Here is a 19,984-nt window from a genome sequence, read left to right on the forward strand (position 1 = left end):
CTCGATGCTCTGTCCCTACCACCCGTCCTAAACATCTGAGTGTCCCAGTCTATATCTGGTAAATTGAAATCTCCACCTAAGACTATAACATGCTGAGAAAATTTATGTGAAATGTATTCCAAATTTTCTCTCAGTTGTTCTGCCACTAATGCTGCTGAGTCGGGAGGTCGGTAAAAGGAGCCAATTATTAACCTAGTTCGGTTGTTTAGTGTAACCTCCACCCATAATAATTCACAGGAACTATCCACTTCTACTTCACTACAGGATAAACTACTACTAACAGCGACGAACACTCCACCACCGGTTGCATGCAATCTATCCTTTCTAAACACCGTCTGTACCTTTGTAAAAATTTCGGCAGAGTTTATCTCTGGCTTAAGCCAGCTTTCTGTACCTATAACGATTTCAGCTTCGGTGCTTTCTATCAGCGCTTGAAGTTCCGGTACTTTACCAACGCAGCTTCGACAGTTGACAATTACAATACCGATTGCTGCTTGGTCCCCGCATGTCCTGACTTTGCCCCACACCCGTTGAGGCTGTTGCCCTTTCTGTACTTGCCCAAGGCCATCTAACCTAAAAAACCGTGCAGCCCACGCCACACAACCCCTGCTACCCGTGTAGCCGCTTGTTGCGTGTAGTGGACTCCTGACCTATCCAGCGGAACCCGAAACCCCACCACCCTATGGCGCAAGTCGAGGAATCTGCAGCCCACACGGTCGCAGAACCGTCTCAGCCTCTGATTCAGACCCTCCACTCGGCTCTGTACCTAAGGTCCGCAGTCAGTCCTGTCGACGATGCTGCAGATGGTGAGCTCTGCTTTCATCCCGCTAGCTAGACTGGCAGTCTTCACCAAATCAGATAGCCGCCGGAAGCCAGAGAGGATTTCCTCCGATCCATAGCGACACACATCATTGGTGCCGACATGAGCGACCACCTGCAGATGGGTGCACCCTGTACCCTTCATGGCATCCAGAAGGACCCTTTCCACATCTGGAATGACTCCCCCCGGTATGCACACGGAGTGCACATCGGTTTTCTTCCCCTCTCTTGCTGCCATTTCCCTAAGGGGCCCCATTACGCGCCTGACGTTGGAGCTCCCAACTACCAGTAAGCCCACCCTCTGCGACTGCCCGGATCTTGCAGACTGAGGGGCAACCTCTGGAACAGGACAAGCAGCCATGTCAGGCCGAAGATCAGTATCAGCCTGAGACAGAGCCTGAAACCGGTTCGTCAGACAAACTGGAGAGGCTTTCCGTTCAGCCCTCCGGAATGTCTTTGGCCCCCTGCCACACCTTGAAACGACCTCCCACTCTACCACAGGTGAGGGTTCAGCCTCAATGCGGGCAGTATCCCGGGCAACCACAGTCGTAGTCCGATCAGGGGATGCGTGGGACGAGCTGGCCGTCCCCGACAAACCCCCATCCGGACCCCCACAGTGATGCAACAGCCTCAAGCTGTGTGACCGAAGCCAACACTGCCTGAAGCTGGGAGCGAAGGGATGCCAACTCAGCCTGCATCCGAACACAGCAGTTGCAGTCCCTATCCATGCTAAAAACTGTTTTGCAAAGAACGTCTGAACTAATCTACAGAGAGAGCAAACAAATCGACAAAATTTAAACGGTTATTAAAATACAAGATTGCCTAGTAAATGCAGTAATGCTGCTACTTGCGCACTGCTGACACTGCTCGGCGGCGGAAGGAGACTAAGCGAAATTACACTATTCAGGTACTAAAACACGATGCTACACTCTCAAATACTATAATACGCCCAAAATTTATGAATTAAACAATGCAAGTACCAAAAACACGCAAAGAAATTAAGAATTAAACTATGTAGCAAATGAGTGAGCTAGGAGTATACGACTTGCTGCTGCAGCTGCTTATCCAACGGCGGCAGGGAGCACACTGACTGCGACCAACCGACACTGGCCGTTCAAAACAAAAACAGTAGACAAACGACTACGCGAATTTACACTATTCAGGTACTAAAACGCGATGCTACAACTCTCAAATACTATAATACGCCCGAAATTTATGAATTAAACAATGCAAGTACCAAAAACACGCAAAGAAATTAAGAATTAAACTATGTAACAAATGAGTGAGCTAGGAGTATACGACTTGCTGCTCAGCTGCTTATCCAACGGCGGCACACATCAACCGTCATCCCTAGGTCTTAGTGCATAAAATTTTGATCTTCCAATGTGTGAAGTTGTATAGTTGCTCTTATAAACTACAGAAGTTTCTTTAATACTGCGAGTCATGTACCTCTTCACTTTCACATCTTTTTGGCCTTCATCTGTTACAGTTATAGTGTCTTTTTTGCTGGCACTCTAGCGAAAACAGCCCCATTTATCTTCCAGATAAAATGACTGCACTGTTTGAACTGGAGCCGCTTCTACAGGACGACCATAATACGGATCAGGTCTCCCAAAGACTACTTTTAGAAACCTCACATTTCTTGATTTGCTATCATCTACTTTGATACTGATGAACGTGGTTCAAAATTGTTTTCTTTGAAAATGTCTGTGGAATAATAGTTAAAACTTGCACCTTTTCACTGTACAATGCATGAGGTGTAAGAAGATGGAATTTCTACTTTGAAGAGTGTGGTCAGTTTTGCTGTAGTGTATTCATCCATAGCTTTAGTAATTTCTCTGTGCTTTCTTGATGCATAGAGCTTATGACTCGACTTCACTGACCATGGTTTCTTCACAGGACTAACATCTACCTCTGTAGTTGACTAATTCGGGGTATTTAATTCTTCCTCTACTGATGAAAAATCTACATCATCTGCACCATGGGAGGCTTCACCTTGTTCAAATACCATCATTGTTGTTATTCTGTCAAAACATTTAGAACACAAAAAGTCACCACTGGAAACCTCTTCACTTTGAAACAGAGTCTTCAAATTAGAACACTTATTCCCAACTAAAACAAAGTCTGTTTTTTTTGTTTGTCTTATATATCACTCTTTTATTGATATGCAAATAGTCAGCACCCTTTACTCTCTTGTGGCCCCAGTCAGAAGACATTTCAAATACACAATACACACTGCAACTGTGCCAAGTGGCAAATTCCTCGCGAAAACAAAGAACTCACTGGATGGTCTCAGATTTCTTAGAAGCCTCTTCAGTAAACAAATTAGCACTGAACAACTACCATATAGAAACCTGCAATGAACAAAAACGACAAAAACTACAACAAAGTGTACAAAATATCTGCAACAATGAATGTGAAAAGAAATAAATGCAACAAAGACAATAGAAATGAACACTGTAACAAATAAATTAGTAAGAAGCAATTTTAGTGAACACACACGTTATCCTTGAAAGTTAAAAAAATGATTGTTTAAAAATAAAACCTGCCCAACTTAAAAGTGGAAGCTCTCCTTTACACAGAATATAGTACTACATGGTACTGATCAACAGGAAAAAATTTAACTTTTCTCGATTGGAATTTTGAGAAAAAAAAATTGTATAAAAAAAATTCAAAAGGTGACAGTAAAAGTACTTTGACAGGTATGTCCAAACAGAGGATACCATTGTAATCATAAAGCAATCATCTGTCAAATAAAAATAACTCTAACAAAATATCTAGAACTGTTACAGAGATACAGCATTTTAAAATTTTTTTATGAAATTCACATCTTCAAAATGGTGTTTTCAGTGTCATCTTTGGCGGCCCATATCTGGGGGCAGGAATTTTTTTTTAGAGAAAACAAAAATTGTGTCTGTCTTACTTACTCCAGATTTTAACATAGTCTAATTTCATTAACATCCGAGACTATTAAGGTAACCCCCTGCCTGAAGTGATACAGATTAGGCCCTACACAAAAGGAAACGACAATTAAAAATGCAAGTAAGATTTTTGAGTTGAACTTAAAGATGCTTATAAATGTACTATAACATGATAGAGACACCATACACCTCCACCCATACTCAAATCTCCATACAAATTCAGGCAAAGAAGTAATGTTTTGTCTTAAGAACATGATAACATGTAAAACAACAAAACCTTGTTCAGGTAGACAAATGAGTTGTTAGTTAATAATACACTATATTCCTTACCGTGTGACAACTGAATTACTTAACAGAATCTAGTAAGTAGTTTATGTATCTTCCTCTATTATTTATTTCATTTTAAGTAAGGTGCCGTTGGCCATGGGCACACTGGGAAACACTAAAACACAATGCTACATTGAGGAACAAGAAAAGTGGTGCCTGAGGGGAACATTAGTTGTTTTCCCACCCCTTGTGGTCCCTCTTCTGTAGATGCCCACACCACCACAAAGCCTTGTCCTTAGCTCAGGCCCAAAAACATGCTGTTATTATGCAGTGTCGTATCAACAGTTGCTGCATCTCAAAATGCTTGTGTTGTTCAAGTTAAACATGTAAAAATAAAGAAAATGTTACATGCGACTTGTGGCTGCTCTACAATTTTCAACGCCTATCACTTTTTACGTGGCAACACTGAACTGTAATCACACATTTCACTTGTGTTTATCAATGGAGTTACAGCCAATACTACACAACAGTACTGTGTTTATCACTTTTCTCCCAGAGTGAACCAAAACCGTGAAGTTGTTCTCTACTATGTCTTTTGCTCTAATAACCTATCAAACATGACAAGTGGCAAAATTCACTCTACTCTCATTATAGTTTTGAGCATAAGGTACAGTATGTAGCAAGCATGGCACTGTATACCATCAGCAAATAATTCACATGAAACACACTATCATATGTATCTATAAAAATACCACATGCACAGGGACATGTTGTTTTTGACAGCATGTGAGGAGGGCACATATGGCCAGATGGATGAACAGTACAGGAAGAGCCTAGAATAATAGGGCAGTGTCAAAATGAAGCTAGGGGAAGTTTACATTGTATGCAATGGTACGGGACAGAGGGAGTATGTTAATTATTAAACAGTGTTGAGGCTGCTCATGGAGAATGGCTGCTCTGGGGGATACTGGATTGTGGAAGTAGGACCATAAACTTAAGTGAGAGGAAGAAGGAATTATGAAGCAGGTGTGGTGGGGGGGGGGGGGGGGGGGAGGGGGGCCAACAAACATATAGAAAAAAAACCACACACACACACACACACACACACACACACACACACAGAGAGAGAGAGAGAGAGAGAGAGACGGGAGACACTAGCAGACACTAATGCCCCAATCTCTTTTACATTCGCCCCACTCTATCTGTACAATTCAAATTTGAAGGCTAAGGTTACTGACCTCACAACACTATAGTTTTGATAGCAAATGACTTTAAATATTGTAAAAATTATTTGGAGTGAACTTAAAATCTGTAAGATCTATAACAGGGAGGGGACGGAGGCTATGAGTCAAGATTAACAAGCAAAATCTCCTCTTCCATATCTTCACACATTGCTACATAAATGAAATGCATTGTTAATGTGGGTGTTGCCAATTCAGCAACAACTTATTGGTTATCAACAACTGTCCCACCTTCAACACTCCCCCCCCCCCCCCCCCCCCCTTTCGCCACCACAGACTCCTAGCAATACCAACATACACACAATTGTTTTAGAGCCTTACAAGTCATTTTTGTATCCATAAACTTCTACATTTTCTTTCTAATAATAATGTTTCGTAAACATATTCCCTACTGTGCGGGTGTGCGTCATAACAACATTGAGGAGATATCGAAATAAGCACAAAGTATTTAATTCAAGCCGGTTTCACTGCCCTGACTACAATGTGCATGGCCACTGCTTGATACAAGAAACTTTCCAGAGCTGACACTTTTAAGACCTCACTGTGCTCAAGAGTCTAGGACTTATCCCTATATGTTTCAGTGATCCGAGAGCAAACATACATGTGTCACTATTTTCCACTCACTGATTACCATATATTATTTGACACACACTCATGTGTTTAGAAAAGGACAGAATATAATGATTTAACCTCCCAGTTGCTGCACAAACATTCCGGCCCCATTCCATATGTGGCTAACTCACTATGGCCCTCTGCTAATGCTGTGGGTTTCTGCCATGTGACCAGGCACCCATCTACTACAGTCACTGACTACTGAGACCATGACAATAGCTCTGGACCCAGCTAAGCTTCCGTCAGCCAAACCTCATTCTCAATTCAGATCTTTCTGTCACAGTGCAACATCAGATTTTCCACTCACTCTCATGCAGCCACAGACACACCATGTGGCAATGCACTTTGTATCCCAGACACTCATCGCAAGGTACTGAGACTCTCCCATGCAACCCCTCTATTGCAAAGCAGTTCGGCATGTAAAACAAAGCCTTTATGTCAGAAGGCATTCCCTCCTACCAGCAAGGGTTTGTACCCACATGTGTACTAACAAAAAAGTTTCAAGCTCCTGCCTTTCATGGCCAGAATGCTCACATAACTGTGTTGTGTTTGCTATCTTTGAGTCATGCCCTGGCCATTTCTACCACGAGACACATTAAATTCCACACCTTTTGTCAACAAAAATTGTGTCTGTGCCAGTGAATAATAGGCAACGAGGTAATGACTTCGTTGTGTCCACACTCATATGTGACATGTGAAGAGCTTTTATTTTTGGGGTGAGTCAGCAAGGGCACTATTCTTACTGTGCCACTCTTATATTTAATTTTATCGAATCAGCAAGAGACTTTTGTTAAGGACAATTAAATTTTAAGATCATTCAGTGTTCCCTGTTGTAATTTAATTACCTGAATAAACCTGTTGTTTCTCTTAACCCCTAGTGAAAATTATTTATTATGCAGTACCCAACATGCCTGTCCTCACACCCTCAACTTAGCTAAATTTCTGTGATTATTTTATGAAGTCAGGTAGAGATACTCTCCTAAGAGGTTATTAGTGGCAGTTGAAGTGATGCCAGGGAAGGATACCAGCAATTTATTTTTCCAAAAGGTAACTTCAACAGGCCATTTATACTACATCCAGTATGCCACTCAACTGTCAACCGGATATCTGCTTCCACCTGTGATGTAATGATAATATGGAATGCGCAAACAAGAAGAAAACAGAACACTGTCAATATTTTTTGTGTCTAGGTTGTGGAGAGAGACTGTTCTGCAGCATAGCCCAAGGTAGTGGGTGGTTATAACTAAACTGATAGTGTTCCAAATGCTGCAGTGTGGGCTCAATACTTCACACGATGTTGAAACATTGTAGGTAATTTATTAATCAGTGTGCTTGCGGAGTACTCTAAAAAAAATAATAGCTCCACTTTCTGCCACCAGGTGAAAATATGTCTCTGTAAAAAGTCAGAATAATGTGGTATCCTGACTCAGCCACATGCTCCAACCGTAACATGACAGTTTGACAGTTGCTCACAGCACATCCGGTGTAATCAAGGTCGTACACTATCCTGCAGATCTGGAAGCACCTGGATACATCTCTGATAGACATAATCTTTGAGATATCCCCACAACCAGAAGTCAATTGGATTTAGGTCAGGGATTTATGAAATTGTCTAGAGAGATATGGTCGTTACTGGAGGTTTCTTGGAGCAAATCTTTCACATGGCAAACAACATGCGATATCGCCACATGTTGCATGAAAATATTGATGTGGACACAGTTACTTTCTCGCAAAGCTAGAATCACGTGCTGCACAAGGAGGTCATCAAGATGTGCAGATGTCACTGTACACCTAACAGGCCCACAAGGTGACATCTTCTCAAAGAAAAATGGACTGAGAACGAAGGAGCTGGTGAAAACACCACACAGTTTCATTAGCTGAGGGCAGTCGATGTTCCTGGGCAACATGTGCTGGAGTAGAACTCCACATGTGATAGTTCTATGCATTCACGGCACTGTGTAGAGTACAATGTGCCTTGTCTGTTTAAAGAATATTTGAACCGGCCATATGTCATCAATTGCTACGCATGCCAAAAAATGAAGGGCAAAGTCGGTGTGTTGTAGCGTAATTTGGAGCTTCATTTCACGTATATTCTAAATCTTATAGGGGTAGCCACATAAAATGCACCACAAAATCTTTTGAACTGTTAACCAGGGGACAGACAATACCCATCACACAGCTCAAGCACTGGTTTCGGAATACGGGGCATGTGCTGGACAGTCGCCTATAGCTATAGCAACTTCAACAACTGCCATGGGAATAGGCCGCCTCCCTCTCCCTGCTGTACCATCTAATTTGCCTGTTTCTTCAAGTATGTTGATCATATTCCTTAGACCGTTTATTGACATGGACCTCTTTGCGGATGTTTCTGTCAGCAATATTCCAGCAACGCAATGCTGCTGTTCTGATAAACTAACTTCACCAGCAGTGCACACACCTCCTTTTCATAGTTATTGCTTTTTGTATGGAAAATTTTAACCTTCTTAACCATTTGTATTAACAGCCACTTCACCAAAGAAATCAAAAAGCACTGCCAAGCAAAGCAGGAAACATCTCACATACTGACTGGTTGCAGCACCATATTTTCACCTGGTGGCAGAGAGTTGAACAATGGTCTTATTCAGCGTACTCTGCATGTGCATGGATTAATGAACATACCTGCAATGCTTCAGCATCCTGTGATGTATACGGCCCACACTGCAGCACTGTGAACGCTGTCAGTTTAATTATAACCACCCAGTATGTTAGGTGGAAAGGTGACAGTTCAGGTGAACTTTGAGAACTGCCACGAACCTGTTGGCCAGTGCTTTTGATCCTGTGGATGCCTGGAAATTGGAGTCGTCAATGTCACACTGGCAAGGCTTCTTGTGAGTCGAGAACCCAACCATCAAAGCTCTGAGCTTCAATTCTGCTTGGGTCATCTGGCACAAACTGAATCAAATCAAGTGTAGGACAGGGAGAACAGCAGCTACTCTCTACAGCTGGGGACAGTCATACTCTCCTAGTTGCAGCGATGTGGTGCAGAAGGTGCCATATACCATCCAGGATTGCCCCTCACATTCTTTTTTCAGATTCCTGTATAAACTAGGTTGATGGAAGTGGGGGGGGGGGGGGGGGGGGGGGAGGGGTCTAGGGGATCAAACCATGAGGTCATTAGTGCCTCGATCCAATCGATTCAAGAGTTGTGCATTCAAAAGTAGAGACATCCACCAAGGATGTTTTCTGATCTAGATGGGAGATTCATAACAGTAAAAGCATGAAGGCTAAAAATGTTATGGATATCTTTTGTACTGTCAATAATAAAAGCAAGATGAGGAGAAAGGGAAGTCAGCAGGTGTGTTTCCCCAGGGCTCTGCATGCGAGAAGAAATGTCTCATCCACAGCTGTTGCACCCTTGATCCATTCCAGTCAAGAAGATCCACTATTCAGCAGAGTGTAACACCTAGAATAGAACAGAGGCAAACTGAATCTAGAAGCAATTGAAACAGGGTAAATGAAGGATGAAATAGAATGGTTGGTGACCCCCCCATAGCTAGCATACAGTGCGAAACATCCCATTCCCAGCAACCCTGCCCCTGCTCCTGCTCCAGAGGTAGATTAAAACCTTATAACTGAGAATGAAAACCACTTTCACAAAGACAACTGAGAACCAAGTCAAACACCCGTGAATCGTCCACCAATAGTAGGGGAAATGAGTAGGCATTAAACCAAGATATGAGCTACTGTCTGAAAGGCTCCACAACCATAATATATTGTAAGAGTGTGTGTGTGTGTGTGTGTGTGTGTGTGTGTGTGTGTGTGTGAGAGAGAGAGAGAGAGAGAGAGAGAGGGTGGGTGGGTGGGTGGGTGGGTGGCTGAGTGGGCTGCCCTCGTTACACAAAATACAACTGTGGGTTAACCTGATATGAACAATTTAGAGGATGACAGAGGACTGCAGATTCCTTCAGGAGAAGTGGAAGGAAGAGCATCATGCTGCAGTAGTCTCCTTGATTGTGCTGAGTTGATTAGACAGTGTAGTAAGCCACCAGATGCTGTTCCATTTTCGAATGAGCAGATCTCATGTGCTCCCATAAATCTGCACCTGGGATCGGCAAACTCAACGGGGAGCACATAAGTGCTCCTCGAGGCAAATAGTACGCCAGTTCATTCCCCATTATACCCACATGATTTGGGACCCACAGAAAGACAACTGTGTGCGCAGCATGATGAATGTCAGTGAGGTCATGAATAGCAAGGATCAAAGGTTGCCTAGAATAGCATGTCAGTAGCCTGAAGATTGCTCATTGGGTTGTACACACTACAATACAGTCAAGGGTGGCCTGTTTAATAAAATGGAGGGTTTTGCTAATGGCTTGTCAGCTCTGCCATAAACACACTACAGATTTTCGGCAGTGAATGGTGTTCCACACTGGCAGGAGATGTAAAAGCATATCCTGTCTGATCCACAGTTTTAGAGCCGTTTGTGTTAAAGATGATAGCACCCTGGATCTCTGAACTGGATGTATCAGATGCTGAAAGGTCATGGGGCAACCTTTTGGACCTTGGAAGAGATTGGTCCTAATCTGTGGCCTGGGCACTATCCAAGTGGGGGGGGGGGGGGGGGTGTTGTGTTGTTTGGGGAAGGAGACCAGACAGCGAGGTCATCGGTCTCATCAGATTAGGGAAGGACGGGGAAGGAAGTCAGCCGTGCCCTTTGAAAGGAGCCATCCCAGCATTTGCCTGGAGCGATTTAGGGAAATCACGGAAAACCTAATCCAAGGGAGGAGTGTGCAAGAAAACACGGGAGCACAGTCCAGTGAGGGGAGATGGAGATCTTCGCACAGGGAAGCAAAATGTAGTCCAACTGGTAATTCCACCTGAAAGCAAGTATCAGGATGACCCCTCGTATGCAAAGGAATGGCATATATAGGATAATCAGAGAACTGACAAATGGTGACTGCAGAGGAGACCTAGAGCTGGTACTGTCAAATCATAAGTGGGGAGACCCCCTTTACAGCAAGGAGACTGTGGGGTTAGCGTGGTGGACTGGGTCTAACAGTTTCAAAGCTGAAGGAGCTGCCAAGCCATAAATCCGGCAACCATAGTCCAGTCAGGACAAAACCAGGGCCAGGTAAAAACAGATAAAAGGAGCATGACCTGCACCAAAAGATGTTTGGGTATGGAAGCAGAGTGTGTTGAGCTTCCTTATGCAGTTAGTCTTCAGGTAATGGATATGGGGGCAGACGAATCAGCTCTTTATCAAAATAGGCCTAAGAAATGGTACTGTGTTACAATGTCCAGGTGCTGGGTACTTGAGTTCTGGGTCAGGATGGGCCATGGTACAACAACAGAAATGCATTACCCACATTTTTGTACGAGAGAATTGGAAAGCATGGGAAAGATCCCATACAGAGGCTAGCCAGATGGCACCTAAGAGCTGGCATTCAGCAGGGGCTACTGAGTGGGAGCTGTACCAAATGCAAAAATTGTTGACATACAATGCAGGGGTGACCAGTGGCCCCACGAAGGTCACTAGCCCATTGATGGGAATGAGGAAGAGGGTGACAATCAACACAGAGCCCTGTGGGACACCGTTCTCTTGGACCTGTGGGGAGCTAAGTTTAGTGCCTACTTTAACCCGGAACAACTGGTGGGACAAAAACTAATGAAAAGCAATTGGTAGGGGGCCTCGAAAGTCTCAGTCATGAATTGCAAGTAAAGTATGAATGAAATAACTACAATGAGTTGGCTCTAAAGCAACTGAGTGATTGGAAAACATGGACATCGATCTTTGATTTTTCCTTTTTTCTTTAACTGGCTGTTTATATTTCACAGAATTAGGTGTACTGCTGGTGGTTCCCATCTTCCTAACACAATATTTTGACATCATAACTTGGTGTCTTTATAAGGTTTTTCCTGAGACTGGTCGCTTTGCTGACCATGTCCCATATTTATGCCTTGTGTTCACTATGCCATCCATACCTGCTGTGGCTGTATCTTTCGATGGGCACAGATGCCGCAGTGAACACCAGGCACCGCCCAGGCATAAATATGGGACCAGGTCAGCAACGCAACCATTCTCAGAAAACATCCGATGAAGAAAGCGAGTTAAAACTTTGAAATATTGTACTGGGAAGACACGGACCACTGGTAGTACACCCGATTCTGTGACATGACAACAAATCGTCAGGAAAGTCCATGTAGTTAGTTGTTTATGATTGTCCAACAGCAGCAAATGCTAAATAAATTTTCCAAATGGACCATACTTGCATTTGTCTTAATATATTTTAATAGCCCACAGAAAACCTAATCTGGAGTGTTTAATTTTAGTGCCAACTCCTCCCAAATCTGGGGGCAAGATCTAAGATTAACTGGTGTAACTAGATTATGGCAAATATGATCTGTTTGTCTTTCATATGAATATAAACATTCCCATATAAGCTGTCCTTTCCTCCTCCTTGGGTAGAATTTTTCTAAAAACAAACTCAACTCTTTTTCATGATCTCAACAATGAAAGTAGGGTTTCAATGCCTGTAACTAATTATGTTCTGCCATCACAACATAAAGAGACATGGAATGAAATGAGGAATGCACTTCAATTACAGCAGTAAGGCCTTGTGGCACTAACCATACTGAAATCCTACCTAAAAAGGTTACATATCTTATATACTGAGTATTTGCTTCCATGCTATAGCACCTGTAGCTTGATGGTTGCTACTGGTACAGGAATTGCTACAGCTCCTCACTCTGTAAATTGTTAATGTTATCTTGTCCAGGATTCTTTAACCCTTTGCACTCAGCGACGTAGACACAGAGCATCTCCGTGCGTTCCTATTTAAATCACTGCCACCTGGGCCGGCAGCAAGTGCACCAGAGAGAACTGCACGAGTCTCTCTGTGTGGAACCAATGAGGCCACTGACCAATAAATAGGGTATATATTAAAGTAGAAAGTGTGTTTTCATCAAATATATTTACATAAGCATTACAACACAAAGCTTTTCATTGTGTGATATTATTTGAAATTCTTTAGGGTGGACTGTTTTCATCATTATTTGACTTTAATTGTTTACAAATTAAACACATCTAAATCACTGTCACTCTTGTTTTTCACTTAGACATTCGTCTAAAGGCTCCACAATCTCTTCCTCATGAAGACCTAGCAATTTTGTACCTACTAACTTGAGTGTAATAACTACAAACTCACTCATAATGTAACTGCTACAGTTCACCCCGCGTCAACCCAAGTTTCTCTAGATAGCCATACTATGAGAAACTGATGCTTAGTACAGTCAGATTCAAGAAGGTTGCATGTAAAAGCTATAAAAAATCATTCTGATTGAGGGGGGTCTTACAATGGAGTGGAAAACAAAATTCGCAATGGCGAGAGGCACTCACCACTGGAGTGGAAAGGGTTGATCACTTCCTCTTAAGAATTATTGTCAATATTATAATTGTGTTTAGATGTTGTAGCATCAGCAGTGTAAGCAACATAAGAAAACTATTTGTGGTGTATTTCCAGCTGCACAGAGAGGACAGTACTTCTCACGTTTTTCACATTCCACCAGCAGAAAATAATAACCAAAAATCTTACTATATTTAAACCTCACACAACACTTTCCACGTGATACATACTTAAGTACTCTGTATGAATGTCTCAGACTAACTCTGCTTTTCATCCATGAGTAATACAAATTCATTTCTCTCAAACAAGGATCTCTTTTGAAACTAGTTCTATGCTACTGTACAGTTTCAATGAATACAGAGACAGATATTTATGTACTTCATAACCAGTGTTCATCAATTACAAGAAACAGAAATAATTCACAAGCTGCTGCTGCTGCTGCTGCTACTACTACTACTGCTACTACTACACCAACAACGGTTTTTAACAATAAATTAACAGTCAATTTTTTTTACAATAGCACAAGATATAACTAGTGTAGTCAGCTCTGCAAATATGTGTGTTTCCATCAGCAAGAGAAGCCACAGACCTTTTCCGTACAGGAACACTCAAAATCTTTCTTGGCAGACAATGTGTCACCTCATATGCAGTACAACCTTCTTCAATGTGAACGTCCAATTCACATACAGGCCACCTACTGACTGGAGCCAAAGTTGCCACTATTTGTGCTCCCACGCATTCTCTTGGATCAGTTGAAGCAGAGTTCAGGAACTGTAGTGACTTCCTGCTAAGTAGATATTGAACTGATAATTCATTATGTATTATTTTCTATGCATTCTTTTCTACAGCTATTAACCTCAGAATCCTACCTTGGCAAACAGGCATCTGGATGTCTGACACAAATTTAATTCTATTAGGGGATAGAGTTATATACAGTCATCACTGTGGCATAATCACGGATCACATCTCTTGCACCTATTAAAACTGAGCGATGTGGCCATGTCACTCAATGTGTGATGATGAGGAACATCAGCTGTATGTCCATCAGCATGAAGACAGATGGTTGTGAAGTACAAAACCTGTTTCCTGGAAGAAAATAAAAATTTCAATAGTGTTAATTGCATAAAACATTTTCATGAACATTCATAATTAAATGTACTAAGTTCTTCTTACCAATTTCATGAAAACTAAACGTCAAGCTCTCCCCCCCCCCCCCCAAACGTCTCTCTCTCTCTCTCTCTCTCTCTCTCTCTCTCTCTCTCTCTCTCTCACACACACACACACACACACACACACACACTCATTCATTCAAGTACAACTCACACACCCTTGACCATTGTCTCTTCTGGCTGCTGTAGCTGGACTGCAACTGTATGCTAATACCATGTTACTTTGGCACTAGCTCTGATAGTGGCCTGAATTCAACAAGTTTCTGAAGGTATAGAAATTCCAGCTGAAGCCACTGACCCAATCAGATCCCATGGAGCTACCAAATTGTGGTGATGTTGATTGTTACCTTTCACCCACTGTTCAATGTAACCCCAGATAATTTCTGTGAGCTTAAGACTCTATGATTTAGGAGGCCAGTTGAGGTGTTACAGTGTGCCCTCCTCAAATGAGAAAAAACGGCTTGCAGCCCTGATACCAGGGACAATGCTGTCTTGGGAAACTGAACATTTCACAGCATACTCATCATGAAAAACACCCTGGTTCATGTTAAAAGTAACCTGAATGAGTCTGCCAGTGTCATGGAAATGCAAACCCGAAACATCACAGAAACATCTGACTTACACTATCTGATAAAAAGTATAAACAGTTGTATGTAATGCTGAATTGACCACTAGATATCATAAGAAACAGATCTGCCACTTGAAATGGACACAGGGATTACTATGTTGTCATTAGAGAACCAGTAACAGCACAATGGAATGGTGAGTACAGCTCAGTGACTTCCAATATGGACTAGTCACTGGACGTCACCTGAATAAGAAATCCATCAGGTACATTTCAGCCCTTCTAAAACTGTCCAAGTTAACTGTTGGTGCTGTGATCGTGAAGTGGGAATGCGAAGAAACAACCACAGCTTACCAAGACCAGGCAGACCTCATGTACTGATGGACAGGGGCCATAGAGCATTGTGGAGTGTGGTTAAAAAAAAATGTTAAAGTGATGCTTGAAGGATGTGCTGGATTGTTCCGGCAATTTTAAGTCACACCTCTGCTTGGTGGCTGGTGCACTTGGGGGCGCTTATCAGAAACTAGCTCCTAGACTGTCGAAGGAGTGCCCTTCGCGAAAAACACGTGGTGCACAGCTGAGGCGAGGAGCTCTGTGTCGACTCGGTGACTTGGCCCAAGTGAGGTCTTCCTGTTCATCACAGAAGTTGTGTGGTGCGGCTTGGACGTAATGGGTCAAAATGTTAATGGCTGGTGTCATGGCCACACCATTGATCTGCAGTTCTTGTACCCCGATTTCACCATTTGTTTGAATTACCAGTTTTTTTAGGAGTGGTATTACGATGGTGTATGGGGTCGCTGACGCAAAAAACAAATAGCCTGTTGCTGAATGAACAGCACTCATTTGCGTTAACTATTTGTTACAAAAAATACCTTACAGTGAAAAGAGGTGCTATTTTGTGTGCAGCAACCAGGACTGGAATTCTGTGGAAGCTCCTGGACAGCAGAGGCTATAGATTAATTATGGACTTTGTGTGGTGGGTTATGTGCACTATCAACAGCTGCGGAATAAGGGCTGTGATGTCTGTGTGATGCCATGTGCTAACATGGGAGTGCGGCTCACATCACTTGTTCCAGCATTGTTTCTATTGATTTCATCTTTGCCTCCAGTGCAGCACTAGCATTAGTTTTCACTTCAGAACTTGTTAATTTTCTTGTATCTGTGTGTGTGTGTGTGTGTGTGTGTGTGTGTGTGTGTGTCTTAACACCCTTTATAGTGTTTCTAAGGTGTTGCATTTTAAAGCTAATTACAACCAAGTTGTGGTCACTACTGATGCCAAGCACTTAAATGTGAATTGCAGAGTAACCATGTAGATGTAGATGAGATCAGCACCAGGATACGTTCACTTATTTCTTTAGCTTTTGTTTCACCAGAATAAAATCAGTTTGATTTCTGATGGTCTTCTCGTCACTATCAGCAGGTGATGTCCATGTGCACAGCCTTCTACTAGTAGACATTAATATGGGGTTTGTCTATCCTGCACCTTTATAATGGCTTGAACTCTAATGGGGACACTTTCAGAGGTGTAAATGTCTGAGGTGGAAAGGCAGTCAATTCTTCCTTGAGAGCCAAAGTCAGAGATGGTATCAGCAGTGTTGTCAGACGCTGGGGTCTGAAGGAAAGCCAATATTCTAACTCGTCCCAAAGGTGTTCCATTGGGTTCAAATCACGACTCTGTCCAGGCCAGCTAATTTCAGGAACGTTACTGTCCACAAACCATTGTCTTGCAGATGCTGCTTTACGACAGGGTGCATTTTCATTGGGGGGGGGGGGGGGGGGGATTAATGTTTCCTTCACTACATGAGTCATATCCTACAAACTTTGTGATGAGACAAATTAATGTGACAGAGAAAAAAATATTGGCTCTAGTTTCTTTGATATACAGTAGGTGGAAGATTGGTTGGTTTGTGGGATTGAAAGGGACCAGACTGCTAGGCCATCGGTCCTTTTTCCAAAAACTTCAAACACCCACAAAAAAACAAAAACAAACAATGGATATTACATGAGAAGACACAGCACAAGAAAGACTCAGACAGAGACCAGACAAAAGGAATTAAAATCACACAAAGAGTGACAATGGTTGGCCGACCAGAGAGACAAAAAAGGAAAAGCCAACCACCAAGAAACACACTAAAAAAAAAAAAAAAAAAAAAAAAAAAAAAAAAATCTGTCTAAAATCCTAGGCTAAAGGCCAGACTTAAAAAAGCTTACATCAAGTGATAAAAGCCCCCTGCCCGAATGAAACGCAAAACTAAGCCTACCATGGCAGTGTCATGTGTTAAAAGGGCAGGGAGCATATCAGGCAGCTCGAACGTCTGCCTGAGCGCAGTTAAAAGGGGACAGGCCAACAGAATGTGGACCACCGTCGAAGCGGATCCGCAGTGACATAGAGGTGGGTCCTCACGGCGCAATAACTGGCTGTGCATCATCCGGGTGTGGCCACTGCACAGCCGGCAGAGAACAACAGGCCCCTTCTGAGAGACCCTCAAGGAGGAGCGCCACACACTGGTAGCCTCCTTGATGACCCGAAGTTTGTTGGGTGAAGGCAGGGAGCGCCATTCTTCACCCCAGGTGCGAAGTACCTTTTGCCGCAAAACGGAACTGAGGTCACTCTCCAGAAGGCCAATCGATAAGGCTGGTGCACTGACCGCCTGTTTGGCCAGCACGTCAACACGTTAATTTCCTAAGATGCCGCTATGACCCGGTGTCCACACATAGACCACAGAGCGGCCGCAATGGGCAAGAGTATGGAGGGGCTCCTGGATAGCCATCACCAGATGAGAGTGAGGGAAACACTGGTCGATAGCTTGAGTCACTACAGATAATGAAGGACTCACCTGAGCAGGAGTAGATGTACTCTAGGGCACAAAAGATGGCGACCAGTTCGGCAGTGAAAACACTGCAGCCAGCTGGCAATGAGTGTTGTTCATAATGATCCCCTAGAGTGAGAGCATAACCGACACGACCAGCAACCATCGAACCGTCAGTATAGACCACGTCAGAGCCCTGAAACGCGGCAAGGATTGAAAAAAAGCGGCAGCGGAAGGCCGCAGGAGGGACCGAGTCCTTCAGGCTCTGTGCCAAATCGAGCCAAAGGCATGGGCGGGGCACACACGACAGGGCTGTACACAGAGGTGCGCAGAAAAGAGGTGGAAGAGGGAAAGGACCAAGCCCAGAGAGAAGAGCTCTGACGCGAACTGCGATCGTACAACCCGACTGAGGCCGGCGTTCTGGGAGATGGACGACAGACTGAGGGAACAGGAGATGATAATTTGGATGCCCAGGCAAGCTACAAATGTGTGTAGCATAAGCGGCCAGTAAACATTCGCACTGGAACTGCAGTGGAGGGACACCTGCCTCCACAAGTATGCTGTTCACAGGGCTCGCCCGGAAAGCTCCAGTGGCAAGTCGGATCCCGCTGTGAAGGACAGGGTCCAGCACCCGCAACGTGGAAGGGGATGCTGAACCATAAGCCAGGCTCCCATAATCCAGACGGGATTGAATTAATGCCTGGTAGAGCCTTAAGAGGGTGGACCGATCAGCTCCCCAGCTGGTGTGGCTCAAGCAACGCAGAGCATTAAGATACCGCCAACACATCTGTTTAAGCTGCCGAATATGAGGGAGCCAAGTCAATCAGGCATCAAAAACCACTCCCAAAAACCAATGTGTCTCCACCACAGCAAGAGGTTCAAAGTCAAGATAAAGCCGTGGCTCAGGATGAACAGTGCGTCGTCGGCAGAAATGCATAACGCAGGTCTTGGCAGCCGAAAACTGGAAGTCATGCGCTACAGCCCAAGACTGTGCCTTGCGGATAGCACCCTGCAGCTGCCATTCAGCAGCCGCAATGCCAGTGGAGCTACAGTATAGGCAAAAGTTGTCAGCACACAAGGAAGCTGAGACAGACGTTCACACCGCCGCAGCGAGCCCATTGATTGCAATTAAAAAGAGGCAGACACTTAAGACAGAGCCTTGTGGGACGCCATTCTCCTGAACTCGGGACGAACTATGGGAGGCCACAAATTGCACGTGGAAGGAATGAAGCCACAAAAAAATAGTGAATGAAAATCGGGAGTGGACCCCGAAGACCCCAACCATGAAGCGTAGAGAGGATGTGATGTCGCCGTGTCGTATCGTATGCCTTCCTCATGTCAAAGAAGATTGTGACCAGGTGCTGACAGCGGGCAAAGGCCGTACGGATGGCAGACTCCAGGCGCACAAGATTATTGGCGGCAGAGTGGCCCTTACGGAACCCACCCCGAGACGAAGCCAGAAGGCCCCGAGACTCAAGTAGCCAACTCAACCGCCAGCTCACCATGCGTTCGAGCAACTTGCAATGAATGTTGGTGAGGCTAATGGGGCGGTAGCTGTCCACCTCCAGGGGGTTCTTGCCAGGTTTCAAAAAGGGGAGTATGGTGCTTTCCCACCATTGCGACGGGAACTCACCCCCAATCCAGATACAGTTGTAAAGGTCTAGGAGGCGTCACTGGTAGTCCACCAAGAGGTGTTTTGAGCATCTGACAGTGGATGCGATCTGGCCCGGGAGCCGCATCAGGGCAAGCGGCTAGGGCACTTTGGAATTCCCACTCACTGAACAGAACAGTGTAGGATTCAGGTCGGCGTGTGTGAAATGAAAGGCTCTGATGTTCCAACCGCTCTTTCATGGTGCAGAAGGCCAGTGGGTAATTCGCAGAAGCGGAACTCTTGATCAAAATGCTCTGTTAAGCTGTTTGCAATTGTGTTGGAGTCAGTACAAACTGCTCCATTCAGTGAAAGTGCAGGGACACTGACAGGGGTCCAATAGCCATAGAGTCACCTAATCTTGGGCCAAACCTACGATGGAGAGATATAGAGGCCAATGGTGGAGACATACCATTCCCAGCACTCCTGCTTGTGTTGGCGAATGATGCGGTGGGCCCGTGGACAGAGCCGTTTAAAGGCGATGAGGTGTTCCTATGAGGGATGCCACTTGTGACACTGGTGCACCCACCTGCGATCTTTAATCTCCTCA

The 19,984-nt window shown here is 44.1% G+C and overlaps 1 protein-coding gene across 1 annotated transcript in view; it reads right to left on the minus strand.

Annotated features, from left to right (window-relative positions):
- The window catches only part of LOC126470278 (nonsense-mediated mRNA decay factor SMG7-like), a 212,297-nt gene that overhangs the window by 154,921 nt on the left and 37,392 nt on the right, over positions 1–19,984 (minus strand). The window contains exons 3-4 of the mRNA XM_050098027.1: positions 14,112–14,328; positions 13,832–14,029 (exon numbers count right to left, since the gene is read on the minus strand). The gene's annotated coding sequence lies outside the window, so the exon portion shown is untranslated. The remainder of the gene's footprint in view (positions 1–13,831; positions 14,030–14,111; positions 14,329–19,984) is intronic.

Source organism: Schistocerca serialis, chromosome 3 (genome assembly GCF_023864345.2).
Source record: "Schistocerca serialis cubense isolate TAMUIC-IGC-003099 chromosome 3, iqSchSeri2.2, whole genome shotgun sequence".
Taxonomy (NCBI): Eukaryota; Metazoa; Arthropoda; class Insecta; order Orthoptera; family Acrididae; genus Schistocerca; species Schistocerca serialis.